The sequence below is a fragment of the Nuphar pumila genome, chromosome 2 (assembly GCF_984573655.1).
Source record: "Nuphar pumila chromosome 2, dmNupPumi1.hap1.1, whole genome shotgun sequence".
In the NCBI taxonomy this organism is placed as follows: Eukaryota; Viridiplantae; Streptophyta; class Magnoliopsida; order Nymphaeales; family Nymphaeaceae; genus Nuphar; species Nuphar pumila.
The window spans coordinates 112,666,335-112,686,365 of NC_143250.1; the positions used below are offsets into that span (position 1 = coordinate 112,666,335).

Genomic DNA, 20,031 nt, shown 5'->3' on the forward strand with positions numbered 1-20,031 from the left:
AACTATGATATATTTCTCTTAACTTTCAATTTCTTGAATGAATAAAAAATGGCGGGAATCTCTAATGCCTTCTCTATGAAAGAAGTCAAAAAAGCTATTTGGTTTCTTCTGAATGAAAAGACTTCGTGTATAGATGGGTTTCCAATCAAATTTTACAAACATGTGGGATACTCTACATGGAGTGTTACAAATGACAACAGATTTTTTTGTCAATGTAAAAATCCCTTTGGCCTTGGGTAAATCTTTGGTAATTCTTATATCCAAAGAGTCACACCCCTATGATCTAAGTATATTTTGACCAATTTCTTTGGTGGGCTCTCTTTTTAAGCTTATTTCAAAAGTGTTAGCTTTAAGGATGAAAAGTGTCATTGGATGGCTTATTTCAGAGTCTCAAAGTGCATTCATTTCAAGGAAAAAGTTTCATGATGCGTGTGTCATAGCTCATGAGACTATCTGTTCCATCAACCTTTAAGGTACACAATCTTGCATCCTCAAAAAGATCTTGAAAAAACATTTGACTCCTTAGATTGGAGATTTTTGTTGTGTTGCATGTGAAACATGGGTTTGGTGAGAAATGGATATGTTGGGTTGACGGCTTGTTATCCACCACTTCAATTTTTATGTCTATTAATAGTGAAAAAGGTGAGTTCTTTAAACCTAAAAGGGGTTTATGACAAGGGGACCCGATTTCCCCCCTTCTGTTCATTATTGTCATAGAAGCATTGTCAGTTATGATTTCCAATGCAGTTAAGGATGAAATATTCAAAGGGTGTATGGTGTCAGATTCAGTATCTATCTCACATCTCCTCTTTGAGGATGACTTATTAATTTTTAAAGAGGCTTCAGAGACAAACATGTGGAACTTATGGATCATCCTTAAATGCTTTTAAGAAATGTCGAGTCCAAGTATAAATGAAGGCAAATATCAAGCTATGTGGTGCTTTATGATCCTAGCAAAAAACTTCAAATCTTGGCCTCCTCCATATTCAATTGTGTTGCAGGTAGTCTACCAATGAAATACTTGGGTCTTTCACTACATTGGGGGGTCTCTAGGGAACACCATTGGAATGTGTTAGAAGATCGAATTAGCCAAAAAAAATCAATCTTATGCCTCCTGGTTCCTCTCATGAATAGGTAGAATTAGCCTAGTGTGGTTTAACATCCCTTGCTTGGCAATTCATTTTCTACAAATCTTTAAGATTCCAAAAAAGGTGGAAAAAAGGTTTATTTCTCTATTTCAAAAGTTTATTTGGCATGGGTCTTTGGAAGGGAAAGCTAGGGCTATGGTAAATTGGGACTCTTTATCCCAGCCGCTAGTTTTTGGAGGTTTGGGACTTCACAACTTAGAAAGATTCAATAAAGCTCTCTTGGCAAAATGGCTATGGAATATTTGTAAAAGAGAATGCATCCTTAGCCTTATTTTTGTGAAGAAATACGGCTTGAATGGGTGGGCTTGGGGCTGGTCAGAAAATCAGCTCTTTGGCTCTCAAAGCATGCTTTGTGGGTGAGCTCTCCTACAACTTAGAGATTCTCTTATGGGATGGATGATCCTTAACGATAAGGTTAATACGGAAGCCAAACTCAAGAAGAGTGGTTTTGCCCTAGCTAGTCATTGTCTGCTATGTTTGTGCGCAGAGGAGCCCACAATTCACTTGTTTTGGGACTGTGGTTTCTTTCGTACCTTCTTTACCGCTCTTGGAGCGACCTCTTTAGGGATTGGGACTCTATAGCTTTCCCTAGAGAGGTTGTCATAACACATCATTTCGAGGCAAGGGGTGCTTGTTGGTTGTTCCTTTGACGCTCATGGGTTTTGACTGCTTGGTGCGAGATACAGTAAGAGCGGAATAAGTGTATCTTCTTTGGCAGAAAAGCTACCGATTTAGAAGGCATCCTTTATCATCTGCGTTGGGAGATTGGTGCAAGAATTAGGCTAAAATGGCCCAGCCTCCCCATTGACTGGGTCGGGTTTCGAAGAGCTGTTTTCCCTTGATCGAGGTTTTTTCTCAGTTCTATAGCAAGGGCTGCATGTAGTGCGTTCTGGTGTGCCTGTGTGCGTGTCTACTGGGTCTGCTGTGTGTGCATTTTGGAACCTGTCCTTGTGGGTGGGGGTGAGGCGTGTGTGTGGGTTGTGTAATGGGGGGGTCTTTGGGTGTGTGAGTCGATGAGTGTGATACAATGGTTCGGTTGAAGATGAGCATGGTTCCCATGCCTGCTGTTGGGTGCTATCCTCTCCATTGCTTGCTGATCTCACTACAAGCACAGCGCCTGCCACTCCCGGCTGCCTTCCATAGAAATGCAGAATTCGTTTCATTTCTTCTGCTGGCTCACTCTTGCTGGATGGTCGTGCTTCTGTCAATGCTATTTCTGCCAAGCAGGTCATCTGAGATTGGAGAGAGATACCATGTATTGAGAATCTGTATGCCCGTCCCCTTGGCCACTTCTGGCTGCAGCATCCGCTGTCAATGAAGCTGATTTATTCATCTTCATCTTCCGTGTGTTGGAGCTGCCTTCATGGATCCACTCGTGAAGCAATCCTTTGGCTTCTTGGCATCCAGAATGTCATCCTGTCTCATCTGCTTATGATGCAACTGTTTTACGTTGGGCTGGTTTCTTCTCTTAACTGTACTCTGATTCGGTTTACGGTTTACTGACTTCTCTGTTTTCTTAGTGATATCTCATCACTTGCTGTGTATCTATACTTGTATTAGCTTTAATTCATATTAATATATATCATTCATTTCTTTTAGAAAAAAAGAAAAGACATTCCCTACTAGATGAATGAACCCTTCTGCACATATCATTTTTGTAATTAAATTACCTCTGCTTTAGTTTTATCAATTTTTTTTAAAGAAAACTCTTCTTTAGTTTATCAAAGAGTAAAGTCATAAATTCTTCTTTCAAATTCATTTTAAAGTTGATTCTGTCATATGTCATTTGATAATTGAATAGAAGGTTGCCCGGGTGCACCTATATGGCTATATCCACTAACTAGAAATCATGGTGGTACTCAGTATCTTTTATTTTGATAAGAATGATATTCTGTGATATGTTCTATGTTAAAATATAATTGTTCAAGTCATGAAATTTTGGTACTTAGTGAGTCGTTGAACTTAGAATATCGTAGACTTACATGCATGCCACAATCTGATGATTTAATATGTTTTTCAGTAAGTAATATACATAGTTCATACTTTTTATATGAATGTCACAATCACATGATCCGATACATGTTTTCGACTCAGTAATGTATATATTCAATATCTTAGACGTCTGATCAACTGAAAAACTAACAATTTAAAATAAACCATGGTTACTTTTTATTAGGCGGGCCGTGGCCTGTGGGTATAGGTGCTTTTGCATGTATATACTAGCTGAATTTAAGTATATGTCCATGAAAATATACAAGCCATCAAAAATATAAACTACATATTAATTAAATATTTTGACACTTTCTTAGCCAATGAGTTCCTTGATTTGTTTACCACGGTCCATTTGCTACAATTCAAAGCTTGGATCTTTCTTTTAACAAAAAATATGATTTTTTTAAGACTGACATATGTGCTGAAAGTTTTGAAATGTTGCACCAAGATCTCTGATGGGTTATGCAAGAAAGGTTGATATGGTACAAGTAGAAAGAGTTAAGAAGAAAAATAATATCATTGAAGACTTAGAAGGAAGTAATTGAAGTTTTAGCTCAAGATAGTAGATAGATAGAAATTGAGAAATAGGACTCGTAAATCCAACCCCCATGTAGTTGCAATAAGGCTTGATGTAGGCTTTATTTCTCCATCTGCCCCATGGTTTTGAAGTGTTTTATGATAGATTTGAACCATTAGATGTGTTAGCATGCTCTATTTAGTGGGAATAGACTCTTGGACCATATTTTTTTGATAAAAAAATATGTTTTTATGAGCTGGGAAAAACTAGTACCTTTAATTTTGGATCACCGGAATCTGTATACATGTCAGATTCCGGTGATCCAAAAGTTGGTTCCCACTATACAAAACCTACAGATCACATCTATGGTGTTAGATGTGAGGAAAAAAACAAAAAAAAATATGATTTTGAGAGGGCAAAACAAGAAAGTGGGGAGCACCAACGCAATACTCATATATATATATATATATATATGGGTCCGTGCTAAACCCATTTCGTTCTAAATGAGTTTTTCAGCTTCTCCGGTGCTTTTTATGCTGTTATGGCTCTATAAATGTATTGGGCATGGTAGATTTACTAAGAATCTACATTAAGATCATGTGTTTTCCATGAAAAAAATGATGTTTGGAGCCTCAAAAAATTACAAAAATTTTGGACCGTTGATTTTTCAAACTTTATAAAAACCCACCCATGTATTGGAATAAAAGGCATCAAGAGCTAATCCCTATAAAATCAAGTACATAGATCACATTTGTAGGGTCAGAATTTAAAAATGAAATAAAAAAAGCCCAAAAAACCTATTTAGCACGCGGTTTAACACCAAATGGGATTAGCACCGACTGTACCAATGTCTATATATATAAAGGGAGAAAAGGTGGCAGCTGAAAACCACTTTTCTAGGTAACTGGGTTGTGGAAGAGTTTTTTTTTCATGTTTTCTTTAAATTTGATGAGTTCGGCATGATCAATTTACTAGAGAACAATAATACTTGAATCATGTTTTTTTCTAAAAAAAACATGATTTTTAAGTCTTAAATATTTATAAAAATCTTAAACTATCAGTTTTTAAACCCTATAAAAACCTAATCTATGTATCAAAGTAGAATTATTCAAGAGTCTATTCCTATAAAATCAAGCATGTAAAACACATATATATGGTCAGATTTAAGAAAAATATGAAAAAAGAACATTCAAAAGCTCAGTTAGCTGGTGGTTAACAACTACCAAATTCTCTCTCTCTCTCTCTCTCTATATATATATATATATATATATATATATATAACTGTGAAATGATAGGTGTTAAATGAGTTTTTCAAGATTTTTTGTTTTATTTTTAAATTATGACCCAGATGTGATCTATGTACTTGATTCTATGGGGATCAGCTCTTGAAGTGTTAGGTTTTTATAAGGTTTGAAAAATTGGCGGTCCAAAATCTTTATAAATTTTTTATGCTCTAAATATCATTTTTTCATGGAAAACACATAATCTAGGTGTGGATTCCTCATAAATCGACCATGCCCAACACATTTATGGGGTTGGAACTGCAAAAAAAAAAACTGAAAGGGCAGAAAAACCCATTTAAAACTTATCATTTGGCACGTATCAATTTCACACCTACCCATCTCTCTCTCTCTCTCTCATATATATATATATATATATATATATATATATATATATATATATATATATATATATATATATGTTCTAAGTTATTAAGCAAAGCAGCTCACGTTTATTATTGCTTCTGCTAAAATTAATTTTTCAAAACAAAAAAAGGTTTAACCCATCCCATCATAGGCCAAGTATCACCAAAGTCAAGTCAAGCAAGTGGCTAATCTTTATATTAGTACCTAAGCTTTTGTTTGTCGACTCCTCAAATGGTGATGCTGAAGTAGAGATACAAGTGACATCGATGGCCTTCATTTTCTTTTTATCAAGTTGCTTTATAAAGCTTTCTTTCTATTCACTCCCTATGCTTTCAAGTTTCCATGTGACCTCTATTATTGTCAAAGAAAAAGCTGGACCCCTCTTGGGATTGGTATCGGGAGATATTTTGAAATTATTATGAGCTCGATAAATTTGTCAAAATAACGTGATGTTCTTGAAATATCACGTCAGAAGGTTGGCAGGTCAGAATACCTCAACACGAACACGACCCGTTTATTAAATAGGTAACCTGACACGACACGATTAACCCGTTTAATAAATGGGTCAGGTCGACACGACATGATTACACGACACGGCGACCAATTTTGCACACCACCACTGAAGAGGAGAGGTCTCGGGCTCTCGGCTGCGGCTGGGTAGGAAGGAGTTAGGTGGGTGACTAAAGTGTAAAGTTAGGAGTTAGGGTTAGATAAGTTTATATATATATATATATATATATATATATATATATATATATATATATATATATATATATATATAAACGGGTTGCGGGTTGACGGGTTCGTGTAAACGGGTTGACCCGCCCACCTAACCCGTTTATTAAACGGGCCAAACGGGTTGTCGGGTTGGCACACCCCTAACACGAACACTACCCGTTTAATAAACGGGTTAGGCGGGTCGACCCGTTTAAGCCAAACCCTAACCCGGCTAAGAAGCGGGTTGGCGGGTCGGGTCAGATTTTGCCACTCCTAATTAACACGATGAAAACAAAATTTTTATATTTTTATATTTTCTGTAAGCTTATATATATTTTATAAATATCCAATATTTTCCAGTGGTTTTTTTCCAAAAATATAAAATTTAATTTATATTGAGATTTTCCTAATCCAAGATTTTCTCGAGAATGGTAGTTTCTGAAGATGGTTTAGACTTAACTGATGGACTTGAACCACCTGGCTTTTAGGCCTTAATCATGCTTGGTATGGCTCTGATAGACTTACTTTTTTTTTAATGAGGAACCCTCACCAAGAACAGATTTACCCTACGAGGTAAACCTTAGGTGGAGTCACCAACACCCAAGTTCTTATGAAGCCCAGCCTTTAAAGGCACCTGTCGAACTTGGGACGAAGAGGTCAGCACCTTCTCTCCAAGCAGGCTACTATTGGAGCAACCCGGGTGGGTGTGCTCTGATAGAGTGCTGTATCGGGCCGTATCATATCGGACCTGTCTCGATTGATATCGGTTTATTTAAAAATATTTTTTAATAAAAAAATCAAGAAAAACAATAAAAATATTAAAACTCAAAAAAATATGAAAAAATAAAAAAAATAATATAACCCAAAAATACAAAAACAAACAATTTATAACATGTAAAATAAATAATAGCATAAGTTCACATAATAATATAAAGTCATGATAGTTACATAAAATAAACAAAGTTCAGGAGCAGCAAAACACAATAACATGTTTAGAGCACATCACAATAACAAGTCTAAAAGACACACCACATGCTAAAAAATGTCTCACAAAAATCAACCACAAAGTACTGATGTTACAAGTTGACAATAATGTTCAAATTATGTCAAGCATCACCCATTCTTCACTTCAAACAAACTACAAACTAAGCATCACAAAGTTCAACATAATTAAAAGTTTACAAATAAAATATGTATTACACTTTTTCATCCATCCATGCGATGCAAAAGATACACTAACATACTACATAACTTAAAAGTTTTTAGTACAAATTCAATAATCATATATATGTTGTAGTAGGATCATGTTTCATTCATGTCAAACCACATTTTGTCTAGATTCACCCCTACATTCCACTGCGTATTATCATTGTCTTGAACATCATCAGAGCTTGGCACATAAACATTAGATGGGTCTTCATGATCATTGAAGGTCATCATCAACACACAATTCTACAAAATAAACATTGTTTTTATTGCAGTTTTATGTGATATAGAAGATAAGGAAAACCAATCAATAATCATTGTACATTATATAACATATTATACTAAGTTGCATGACAAATTCATGCATTTACTAATATAAGGTTGAACTTCAACCTCATCCCCACCATCAACCAACTCAAGCCAAGTGACATCTTCCTCGGTTAACACTCCTTCAACAGCCCATTCTTCTGTCAAATCCATGGCTTTCATACTTATGGGATCCAAGACCTATCCCTTCTACTTTTCAATGCCATTGCTTATCTACAAAAAAATGTATATAACTTAACATAATATTTCAATAATTATAATTGATTATCTACCAAAATTATTAAAAATTAATCTTTCATTGAGCTTCAAATTGTAATACCTCATCCTGAAATTGAAGGATGAGGAAATCTGTATATATTTTATGAGGATGAAGAGGTCAAATACCGCCACTAAATTAATGACATTTTTTTTAAACACTTGGTCACGCATCTAATTCTTGTTCGACAGAAGGGTGTTCGACGTTATGCCCTTCCGTGTGTGTGTGTATATATATATATATATATATATATATATATATATATATATATATATATATATATATATATATAGAGAGAGAGAGAGAGAGAGAGAGAGAGAGAGAAAATTGAACATATTTGGCCCACTTTTCTCGTTCTGCCTCATAGTTTGAAGTGTTTTATGATATATCTGAATTGTTAGGTGTGTTTAGCATGCTCAATTTAGTAGGAATCGACTCTTGGATCATATCTTTTCGATGAAAAAATATACTTTTATGAGCCAAGAAAAATTGATTTCTTTATAGTCAGTGATTTTTTATCACTGAAAAAACTTGTATATAGGTCAGATTCCGGTGATCCCAAAGCCAGTTCTCACTAAACAAAACCTATAGATCACATGTATGGTGTTAAATATGAGAAAAAAATACTAAAAACTATGATTTTGAGGGGCAAAATCAACGCATTATATATATATATGGTGAACCTCCTAACGTTTGCATAAATATATTGTGAACCTTCTCACATTTATGTTGTTAATTTCATTGATGATTTTAATCATATTCGAAGGTTTGCAACATATTTGCGCGAATGTTAAGTGATCCATGCAAATATATTCGGAGGTTCACAACATATTTGTGTCAACTTCAAGAGGTTCACAACATATTTATGTGATCGTCAAAAGGTTTGCATACAAACCTCAGATGAGGTGTGCATATATATATGTGTGTGTGAATGTCAAGCGGAGTTTCGCAAAAGGTAAAAAAAGTTCTAAAAAATTGGAGAATCAGAATTTTGGACATGGGGAGGATTTTGGTAAATTATAAAGCATTTTCAAGAAACACCATATCCAGATCAAATAGTCGAATGTGTTTTATATGTAATCAGGTTGAATTGTCTTTTGGATTCAGATGCAAAGTTGCAAATCCAATTAATAATCAGATGCTACTTTGTTTACCAAAATTGAGTAATCGGGTTTGAATTTGGTTGAACATGTGGCCTTGATCTCATCTATTGAATACAATTCTCGATTTTATGAAACTCGCTAACAAAAACCTTCTTAATATCTTTATTCAACATTGGTTTTTACCCCAACACATTTACACTTGAACCAATTTTAGGCAAAACCATTATGAACCCAGCCAAATGCACATCCAAACCAGATCCATCTCGATGTATTAAAGGTTGAGCACAGTACCTACCCAACCCATTTATATTCAACCAGATACATACCCAAACATGATAAACTAATGGGTTCAAGATCAATAGTACACCCAAGAAACCAAACTTGAACTTATTCATACAATTCAAGTTGGATCTAATTTTTAGACTCAAAACCTGATCAGACAATAAATTGTTGCACCCCTATTCAAGGTAGACAAAAAGACCCTTGATATGGTGCAGTTAATGTTATAAGCAAATTAATTTAGGTGAATCAAACTGGATCCATAGTTGCTAGAATAAGAAGAGGGTGTTATAAGCGATGTGCAAAGCAGAAGAAAGAATTGAATGCTTAACACTAGGGCTAGCAAACAAGATATTTTTTATATTTAAATAGAGAAATCATCCCAGGATCAGAGACCTAGATGCGATGGCTTTTCCTGTCGTACTTACTATCGTTATCCTAACAACATAAAAGTCTGTGTGCTTAACCCTTGCCCCAGGGAGTCACCACGCTTTGGCTTACGCAAGGGGTGACTCCCATGGGTTTTGAACCTAGGCCACCTACCTAGCAGCGTAGGTCACATCTCACTTATTGGATCTTGGTACCAGATTCGGATATGGCTATAGGGTCTCACAAGAGGAACCCCAAGAGCCACAAGAATGGTGAGTACTTTAAGCCAAATTATAGAATAATGCTATTATGGGTTGCATGTAACCTCATGTAACCTAAAGAATGGCTATGGAGTGAGTTATTGAGTTTTATGGGGCGTTGTCTCTAATTAATGGTGGTATTAATCCAATCCTCCATGGTTGCCTATATAAGACCATGGCCATGACGGAAAAAGACAACAAAGTTGTTCTTGAGCTCTTTTGGTGAATTGTGATAAAACTCACACTTAGAGATGGGCTAAAATAGCTCAACTTGGTAGAGTGTAGTTTTACAAGGTTGGATGTTCAACCCCTCCTTCTAGCATGTACCCCATTATCTGGTAACCCTTCACCGTATTGGGGATAGGGAGATAAGAGAATCTTACATTGGTATTAGAGCATCGGGTTAATCCAATTTGGCTTAAATGAGTATCCATGTCCTCTCCCTGTCAGTGGAGGGATTCCTCGTGGAGTAATAAGTTTTGTTGGGTTCAGTTTCGTTGACATGCTATACCTTGATGGACACATCCTCAGAGATCAAATGGTTTGCTATAAAAAATCTCCTTTTTTGAAGAGAAGAGGGCCAACAAAGGCTGGGATATGCTGACTAAGGTTCGAATCGAGCATGTTTTAGCATGGATCAACTGGCAAATGAGTGAATCTGACAGGTGTTGGTTCAGATCAACAGATGGAGGGCAGATTCGACTGATGTAGGTGTAAATCAGATCAACTAGGTTGCAGATCCATCGATAGAGGGTCAAATCCGTCGGTCAGAGTTTAGATCCAGCCGGTGTATATTCGGCTCAAATGGTAAAGGAGTGGATCTGTCGATCAGAGTTCAGATCCAACCTGCTAGGGCTCGGATCCGCCAACCGACAGCAAGATTCGATCTTATAAGGCTTGGATTTATTGATTGAAAAACATATTCTACTGGTCAAAGGATAGATCTGGCCAATCGAGGTGCAGATCTATCGATCTCAGGCTAGATCCTGTCAGGGCACGAATCTGCCAATCAAGGGGCAGATTCGGCCAATGTAGACTCAGATCTACCCTTCGGGTAGTCAAATCTACTTACATAGATGGATATCCACCGGTCGAAGATTTGACCCATCAATTTTAGGCCTTCCTCTCACTGACTCCGCAGTCAGCCTACAGAGAGGTAGCGACAAACAAAGAGGGGAAGAAATAGAAAGAAGAGAGGAACTGAGACAAAGGAGAGAGAAAGAGATAAAGAGTCAACGAGTAAGAACTATCGTACGCAGCTCCCTCTCTCTGTTGTGGTCTCATGCAAAAGGAGCAGTAGAGGGTTTCAACTCAGAAGTAGAGGGTTTCAACCCTCTCTCTCTCTTGTCACTCTTAAGCAGAGGAGACCTTGCAGACGTGCAGTGACCCTCTATCATTACCATGGACCTTCGTCGTCCGTTGGGGGAGCCATCTGCCGGAGAGGGGAATCATTTGTCGAAGAAGCCCTTGTGCTCCCATCGTCTGATTATTGTAGAAGATCAACATAGAAAAAGCAGAGGCACAACAGACGGAGGAGGTCAGCGTGCTCAGGCAGTGGCACAGTAGAGGGAGGAGGCCAGCGTGCTCAAGTAGATGTATAGGTACAATAGAAGGAGGAGGTTGGCATGCTCAGGCAGAGGCTCAACAGATGGAGGAGGCCGACGTGCATAGGCGGAGGCACAACAAAGGGAGGAGGCTAGTGTGCTCAGGCAGAGACACAAAGGGGAGCCTTGTTGTTCACCATCGAGGATCTCTTTGGCCACTTCTCTCTTCACTCTCTCTCGGTTTCACAGATGAAGGCACTACAACAGAAGATGGCATCAGTGGTGCAGGAGAGGGGAAGACCTCATCGGTGGTACATGAGAGAGGCTGTGAATGCAGGTCGACCATCGTCAGTCTTCCTCTTCTCATTCTCTAGTCAGCTAGAGGCAGTGTAAAGGGGTGTGGGCTCACTTATTGTCGGTGAGCCACGCTCTTGTGACCGCTCTCTTCTTCTTCTCTCATTTTTCTCCCTTTTTCATAAAAGGGAGAAACCCTAGAGGCTTCTCTTTTAAGGTTGAAATCATGAAAAAAAGGAAAAAAAAGAAAGAAAAGGGAAAGGAAAGAAAAAAAAATGAAGAGGAAAAAGAAAAGAACTATGGATCAGTTCAATTTGAATGGATCAGACCATATTGGATCTGGTTGAATCTGAGTAGGTTAAACTAGATCGGATCTAAGTGGATCCAGTGATTCGATGATTTATAATCATATTTGGATTTGGTTGGGCATTAACTGCATCAAAGGAAGCTTTTGGTTGGATCAAGAATATTGGATAAGACTTCTATGAGGTTTCACTAGATTGACTGGATGAGATCTAGTCATATTTATGGTGATTGGGTCTAAATAAAAAAAAATCTACATAAACCATATCTAATAAGTGGGATCAATTTTTGAGAAAACAATCAAAGTTCAAGATCAGAGTAAAAATTGAAGATGAACTAATTGATTGGGATCAAACCTATTTGGAGTGGTCAATGTATGCATAAAGCCTCTATTCAGTTTGGGTCCAAATCAAACTAGTATTAGATGGACCTCATGGAACCTTGTGTGATCCACGTGGATCGTGGATGATCCATATGGTACCTCACTCTTCGTTGGTTGTTTGATAGATCAAATAGATTGAATCCAAGAACTAGACATCAAGCACAAAGATACAGTTGAACCAGATTGGATTTAGTGGACTCGTTTAAAACAAGTTTGCACTAGTGGGATCAGAAGCGAAACTTCAACAATTATCAATGCGGGATCCATGGACAAGTATGATGGATTACTGCTTGCATGATATCAAGGTAAGTCATCAACTATTTACTTGATGATTTGGACTTATATTGATTATCATATGTGGTTGGGTCTAACTTATGAGTTTGTGAGCATTTTTGGGTTGGGTCTAGTAACCCAACTTTGGATCTAAATACTGAGATCCAACTTTAGAATTGTTGACACAAAACTCAAAAGTATACTTTGAATTCAATTATTGTGTGAGTTTATCCAAACTAGCATTATGTAGTTTCAAGATTATTTAGTTTGGATGATTATAGAGATCTTGATGTATACCCCATTAGATGCCTTTATGGTATGAACCTAGTATTGTTCTAGTTTTATGAAGGATTTGGATAATATGATGCTAGATATATTTGGATATAATTATGTATGGTGTATAGATTCATTCGGATTTAGATCCTAAGACTCAAATTTAGACTATAGTCAAATCCTAGTAACCCATGATTAAACATGAGAATGAACTTGATAAATAATCAGTTTGAACCCATAATATTGCATAAATTCAAAGAAGTAATAGACCCATGATATGAATTTGGATGAACATTATGCTTGAATTTGAGTTTATTATGAATGTCATGATTTGGTTATTTTAATTAATAACCTCACAATGAGATCCTAGAATAACTTGTTGGATAAGCTTTGTGGATGGTCTATGTTATGGGTCAAGTGTCCACTCTTAGCTGATAGGTCTAAATATTGGAATATAATAGATTCACTGGACTACAGTCAAATCCTATATGACCTATGGTTTTTTGTTTGAACTATCTAAACATGCATGAAGTCTTTATGAGTCATGTTTGGACTTGACGATAACATTGTAAGTCAGTTTTGGTGATTGACCCATAGGAATTCAATGGATTTGGATATAGGTTTTTTCAAATCTGTTAATGAATCTGCACTTATATTATGACATGCTTGTGGTTTGGTTGCCATTATCATATTAATAATATTAAAAGCCTTAAAAATTAATGTGCTTATAATGGTTGCCATATCTAAATGGTAACGAGAAAGAATAAGGCAACTCTCATTATTTTTGGATATGATGCATATTCAAATTGAATATGGATATGAAGACTTAAGCTTTAGTCCTAATGCATATTGCTTTTAATGTTTTAAGATGAACATATATTTCTTAATTACACTGTGTTAGAAAATAATTGCAGTGTGTTAGAAAAGTGGGAGCTAAATTATTATTTATACATACAAGTGAATATTTATTTGCATATGATGATAAATAAATCATCATGAACCGTGCTCTATATGGTTAGCTTATATGAATGCATGAAGGGATATTTTCATGCTTTGTAAGCTTTATGCATAGTATGCAATATGATTGTATTCATTTTTTTTTTATTGTTTGGATCTGGATAATATCAATCCAAAATTATTTGGTGGTAGTTAACTTGATGAAATTAAAGGATGTTGCATGAGATATTAAGTATACTGCACATGAATAGTGAGAGTACAACTCATGATAAAAAACTTGAAAGTGAGAGTATTTACTAAGTTTGGCAAATCAGAATTGATCATGGATCCATGAGTTGATGAAAAACCATACTACCTCATTAGTGTGCATATAAACTATGTGCAAGATAATTGGCAAATGATGTCATATTATCATAGAAGAGCCATAAAAGACCCTATGAATAACTAAGAAGGTGAGACCTATATATTATGATGAGTTATAAGGCAACCTAATCAATACATATGCAAAATAATTCACTATGGTGATATGTATTTGTTTGCTCTAGAGCTATAGACTACATAATTATTGTTATAGTAAATGTGAATGATAGTGTATACATGAAATTGCAAATTAAGGGTTATGATTGAAATCTTGACATGATTCATATAGCTATGCAAGATAGTTTCTTGACATAAAGCATGAAAGAGAATGCACACAATATACCTCATGATGTCATGAATAAAGCATAGTGTATATAAATAAGTCTCATGACCACATTATATATGCATTGCAACTTGATAAATTCACAAATCTTGATTAATATATTCTCAAGAAGTTATGATCATTTTTGTTTCATGCATGTAATGATGGATTCTAGTATGATAGAATAGTCCACATGATTATGTGATATATAATCCATAACATATGTGAAAAATCTCATGATTAAAATATGATATAACTCTTGAAAATGTGAAAGTTTATTTGGTTGATATTTAGCCAAATATGTTAAAGAAAGATAAACTCTTAATTGATTATTTACCTTCGTCGGACATAGTAGTTGATCCATTGATGAAGATAGCTTCAGAAGATGTCTTTGTAAGACATGAGTCAAATATGACTTAAGTATAAATGAACATGAGTAAATAATCTACTTGATATATGAGAAACCCTCATAATGCTAATGTTTGCCTCATATTACTAAGTGTGAGACGTTAGATCTCGGTACTAGATTCAAATATGACTACAGGGTCTCACAAGAGGAACCCCAAGAGCCACAAGAATGGTAGGTTCATTAAGCCAAATTATGGAATATAATTATATGTTATTATGGGTTGTATGTGGGGCTCGTGACTCGACTTAGTTCAGCTTGTCACAAACTTGTTTGTGTTTGGTTCGTATAGTTGGTGAGTTGAGCCACGAGCAACTCATTTAGCTTAAACAAGTTGAGCCCAAACAAAAGGTGTTCAGCTCAGCTCGACTCGATAGTGCTCGTACATAATGAAGAATGCATAAAATATTTATAAAAAAGAAGGATGAATAAAAAATATATACATAAAATATGGACTATTAAGTGTAATTTATAAAAAGTTATATATATTTTCAAGTATAATATATAAATATATATATTATGTATAAATAACATGTAATACTTTTTGTGGCATCCTGTAATTTAAAACCCAAAAAATTATAGCAAATTTTGAAAATTTTTCTTTTTGAATATTGATAGAGGAAAATGATTTAATGTCATATATGGATTTTAAAATTTTTGGGCCACACGAGTGAATCAACAGTAAGCATTATGAGAGTAAAACCAAAATCTTATTTACATCATCATTATCAAAATATTCAAAACACAAAACTTGGAAAACAATATTTTATAAACAAAATCTCAAGTTGGGCCCTAGATCCTCTGGAGAATGGTGGTACTTGATGTCGCTCCTGTCCCACTGTATTCACTGAGTGCTATGCCCTATACTTGAACAAAATCTCATTAAAGGGTTAGACTTCTGACAGTCTGGTAAGTCTATATCAATGATAGGTAATTCAGAATAATAAAACATATTCATGTGTCACAATTTATTTCTTACTAGAGTTATACCACAGAAAGTAGGACCAAAACACATAAAGGAGCATACTTAATTGTTTGCATTATAAGGGTATATTTTTATCAAAAAATGTGTGATTCAAAGATCTTTATTTTAATATTTACTATCCACCTTGGTATGTAGAGGAGCACAACATTTCATACAACCAAAGCATTCAGAGAAATGGGTCTCGAGGTTTATCTTTATTACAAAGGCATTATTTCATATTCCTCACCTTTGAAAACCAAATTGGGGTTTAGCAACCGATGTACCCATTTTAGGGCAAAAATTTTAGTCCTCTGACCCAATTTAGTGAGCACTTTGCATGTAAAGAGAATCCTAATTTCTAATTGTGTGTTTAGACATATTTCACTTTTCACTTAGTACCTTTTTCTATATTTTGAGGATTCAAGTTACCCCGAGGTCGTATTTGAGTCAAACACAATACAAATATATGCCCTACACACTATTGTGTGCTTATGGCATAAAAAAGGTTCCTCGAACCTTGGCCTCTTTTGAGCTACAAGTGTTTTGTTTTATGCCTACCAATAATCTGTGGCAGAATAACTCATTGCATGTAGGGTGTTGAAACCCCTAGCTCTATTGTTGAGCCACAACAATTATTACAAGTTTCTATGTTTGTTTATTGTGTGCAAACTTTAAAGTAATGAATGTGTATCATATGCATGTGAATATGTGAACAAAGTAAGTGAATATCATTTTTGCATGTGAAATGATGCATGTAAATTTAAGTAAGTGATTCATGCGAATTAAAATATTATGATGCATGCAAAAATATCATTTTTTCATGTAAAATAATGCATTATATTTTGAATATTATTTAAGTAAAGCGATGCATGTGAAAATATTTTTTTTTTCACGTAAAGCGATGCATGCGAGTTTGAATATTATTTAAGGAAAGCGATGCATGCAAAAATATCCCTTTTCATGAAAAATGATGTATAAACAATATAATATTATTTTATGCATGTAGCAAACGAAAACACATAAGACTATAAATTTCTTGTATACGAGGCATGCGATGATTTAACGTAGTAAAAATATATGTGAAAACAATATTTTTCTCATAATCGAGTACATATGTTAAACAATATATTTTAATACCAAAATTACGAGCATTCGACATAGGGACCTACCTCGTAGAGCATAATTATAAGAGGCAAAAAAATATCAAATATACCTGAGAGAATTTTTTCCAAAATGATATGTGAAACACAATGTGGAGAGAGAGGGAGAGACCAATCAGTGGAGTTGATGGATAAGATGAATTGAGGCACTAAAGAGAACCAAGTATCTTAGGTGAACCGGGTCACTAGGGGCTAGACCGGGTTAATAGGGGGACTGAACCGATTAGGGAGATGAACTGAACCAGGCTAGAGGGGAGAAAGGCTGAGCTATGGTCAACTAGGGCTTGGATGACTATGATCTTCAGGTCATAAATATCTATGAATCTATCCTAAAATTACCATTATGCCCTCGAGACTTGCCAAGAGCGCTCTAGACTCATTTTAACTCTATTTTATTCAAAATCAAGAACGTTCTTCTTGAAATTTCGATACAAATGTAACGTGTTCAAAACTCATAAAATAAACCTTATAAATTATTATTTTGCCCCTCATGTTGTTGGGCATGTTTTGAGTTCGCACAAACTCTGATTTAGATGAAATCACTTTCGTTCTCTTCAAATTTTTGATGTGAACGCAACCGTGCACTCAAAAATCATAAAATAAGTTACCAAAAACATAACACAGGTATTATAGTTGATCAGAGTTACCAAAAAAATTAGTCGACTATTACATATTTACACGAGCCAGCTCGTGTTTGGCTCATCGCATTCAGGGATGAACTGAGCTCAAGCTTAGCTCAGCTAAACACGAACACGAGCCGAGCCACAAGCCCAATCTACTAGTAAATGGGCCGATCTTGAACATGCCCTGTTTGGCTCGTTCGGCTCATTTACCAGCAACCCTAGCTATATGTAACCTAAATAATGGTTATGGAGGGAGGTTATTAGATTTTATATGGCACTATCTCTAATTAATGGTGGTATTAATCCAATCATCCATGGTTGCCTATATAAGACTATGGTCATGGCAGGGAAAGGCAATAGAGCCATCCTTTTGCTCTTTTAAAGGATTGTGATGAAACCCACACTTAAAGATAGGATGGAATAACTCAATTGGGTAGAGCATGTTGTTTCACGATGTTGAACGTTCAACCCCTCCTAGCATGTGCCCCATTATCAAGTAATCATTCACCATATCTGATATAGGTACCTAAGAGAATCCTATATACTACACCTAAGGGTGGGCAACGAGTTGGTCTGCCCGATGGGCCAAGTCGACCCAGTCTGCCATGGAATGGGTTTAGGCCAGGGCCCATTAAGAACTGGTCCGAAACTCGGTCCGGCCCATTAGCGGGCTATCCCGATGGGCCTGAGTTATAAAAATAATAATAAAAAAAAACTAAATTTATTTTTTTACGGAAACTAGAAATCACATAGTAACTTGGGTACATGGGAACTTGTTAATTACTTTTATTTACCTAATTAATTGAACTAATTTTAGAAGAAAGATAATTAATTGTACCAAATCACATTAATTGCACACACAATTAGCTAGGGTTGTTTTGTGTAGGAATCGTCTTATTTGGGCCCTCTCAGACCCAGCCCGCTTCACATTGGCCAATGGGTCAGGCCTTGTGCTTCTCTTCAAACTCGAGCCCATTCAAAACTGGGCCAAAACTCGGACCAATCAATGGCCTGATAGGCCCAGTCCATTAGCAGGCTGGTCCGGCCTGATGCCCACAAAAAAAGCAAAATGTATAGGTATCATGATAAGTTTTGAATAAAAACCATGATATTTTCCTTTTTTTTGTTCTTTTTCCAGATTTTATTTTCCAAAATGATGTGTGTTTAGTAAGAAAATGATTTTTAAGGTATTCATTTGAGTGAGTTCATGGCTCCTCAATTTTTTTTGATATTTTATACCTATTTTTATAAAAAATAATTACTTTTTATGTTCGCTATGTTATCTTTCTTTTTTTGTTCTTTATTTTTTCTTTCACTTTGTGGTTTTGGAGTTCTAATCTACTTAATTATGTGCAGATCTTTGCATGTTACACTCAATTTTTTTTCTTTTTTTGTTTTAAATTTTCTCATGCCATTCCTTTCAGTGTAAACCTAAATTCCTTTAATTCATGGTATAATCTAAGTTTAATTTTCTTTGTCTTTTGATAAATTGTTAGTTTTTATTTTTCATTTATGTTTCAATTAAACATTTGTTGCAGTGAAAAATGCCTTCTAAAAGGCATACTTTTGCAGTTTTTAGTCTTCATCTAAGTTGACATGGGCTTGTATATTCACATTCTTTCTTTACATTTTCTTTTAAAGATTAATTGATGGTTGTAGTTAATGAAATTAATTTAGTGCCTTATAATTTATTGATTCTTATGTATATTTTGATAGTAATCAAAATTATTGATATATTAATGATATATAAGCTATATATAGCAGATATGCGAGATGGGTGGCAAACGATAAGTTGCTGATATATTAACTTGTGATCAAATGCAAAACAAACATGGAATGCCCAGGGACCATTTGAATCACGGGATGCAACCTTTTGTGTGGAATCAGAAACAAACACTGGACGCTTTGCGTCTTACCAAATTGGATGCTTTGCTTTCATGTTTTTCAGGACAAAAGAATCGCAGCCTGGGTAGTGCGACTCTTTTGTCCAGGACAAGTCATCTATGATGATTTGTTCTGGACAAAAATACATAGTTAAAATCTCAGAAGTCCAGATTCTCAAGATCTTGCGCTTCTAACATAAATACTAACAATATGATGACCTTAAGAACTTAAGATCAACTATAAAAACTAGGGATGGCAGTGGACCGGCTGAGGACAAGTACTCCACTCCTGCCCTGTCTTAAAATTCTGCCCTCCATCCTCGCACGGGTTTTGATTTTAACCTCTATCCCTGTTTCATGCCCTCCATCCCCAGTCCAAACGGGGCAAGGTGGGGTGGGGCCCCGTTTTCCCCCGGTCCACTGCCATCCCTAATAAAAATTGGGCAGTTGGGTTTGCATTCATCATC

At 35.6% G+C, this 20,031-nt stretch overlaps 1 pseudogene; it reads right to left on the minus strand.

The window, feature by feature from the left end:
- LOC149846775 (protein NODULATION SIGNALING PATHWAY 2-like) overlaps positions 1-11,299 on the minus strand; it is a 32,763-nt pseudogene extending 21,464 nt beyond the window's left edge.
- Positions 11,300-20,031: the final 8,732 nt, after the last annotated feature.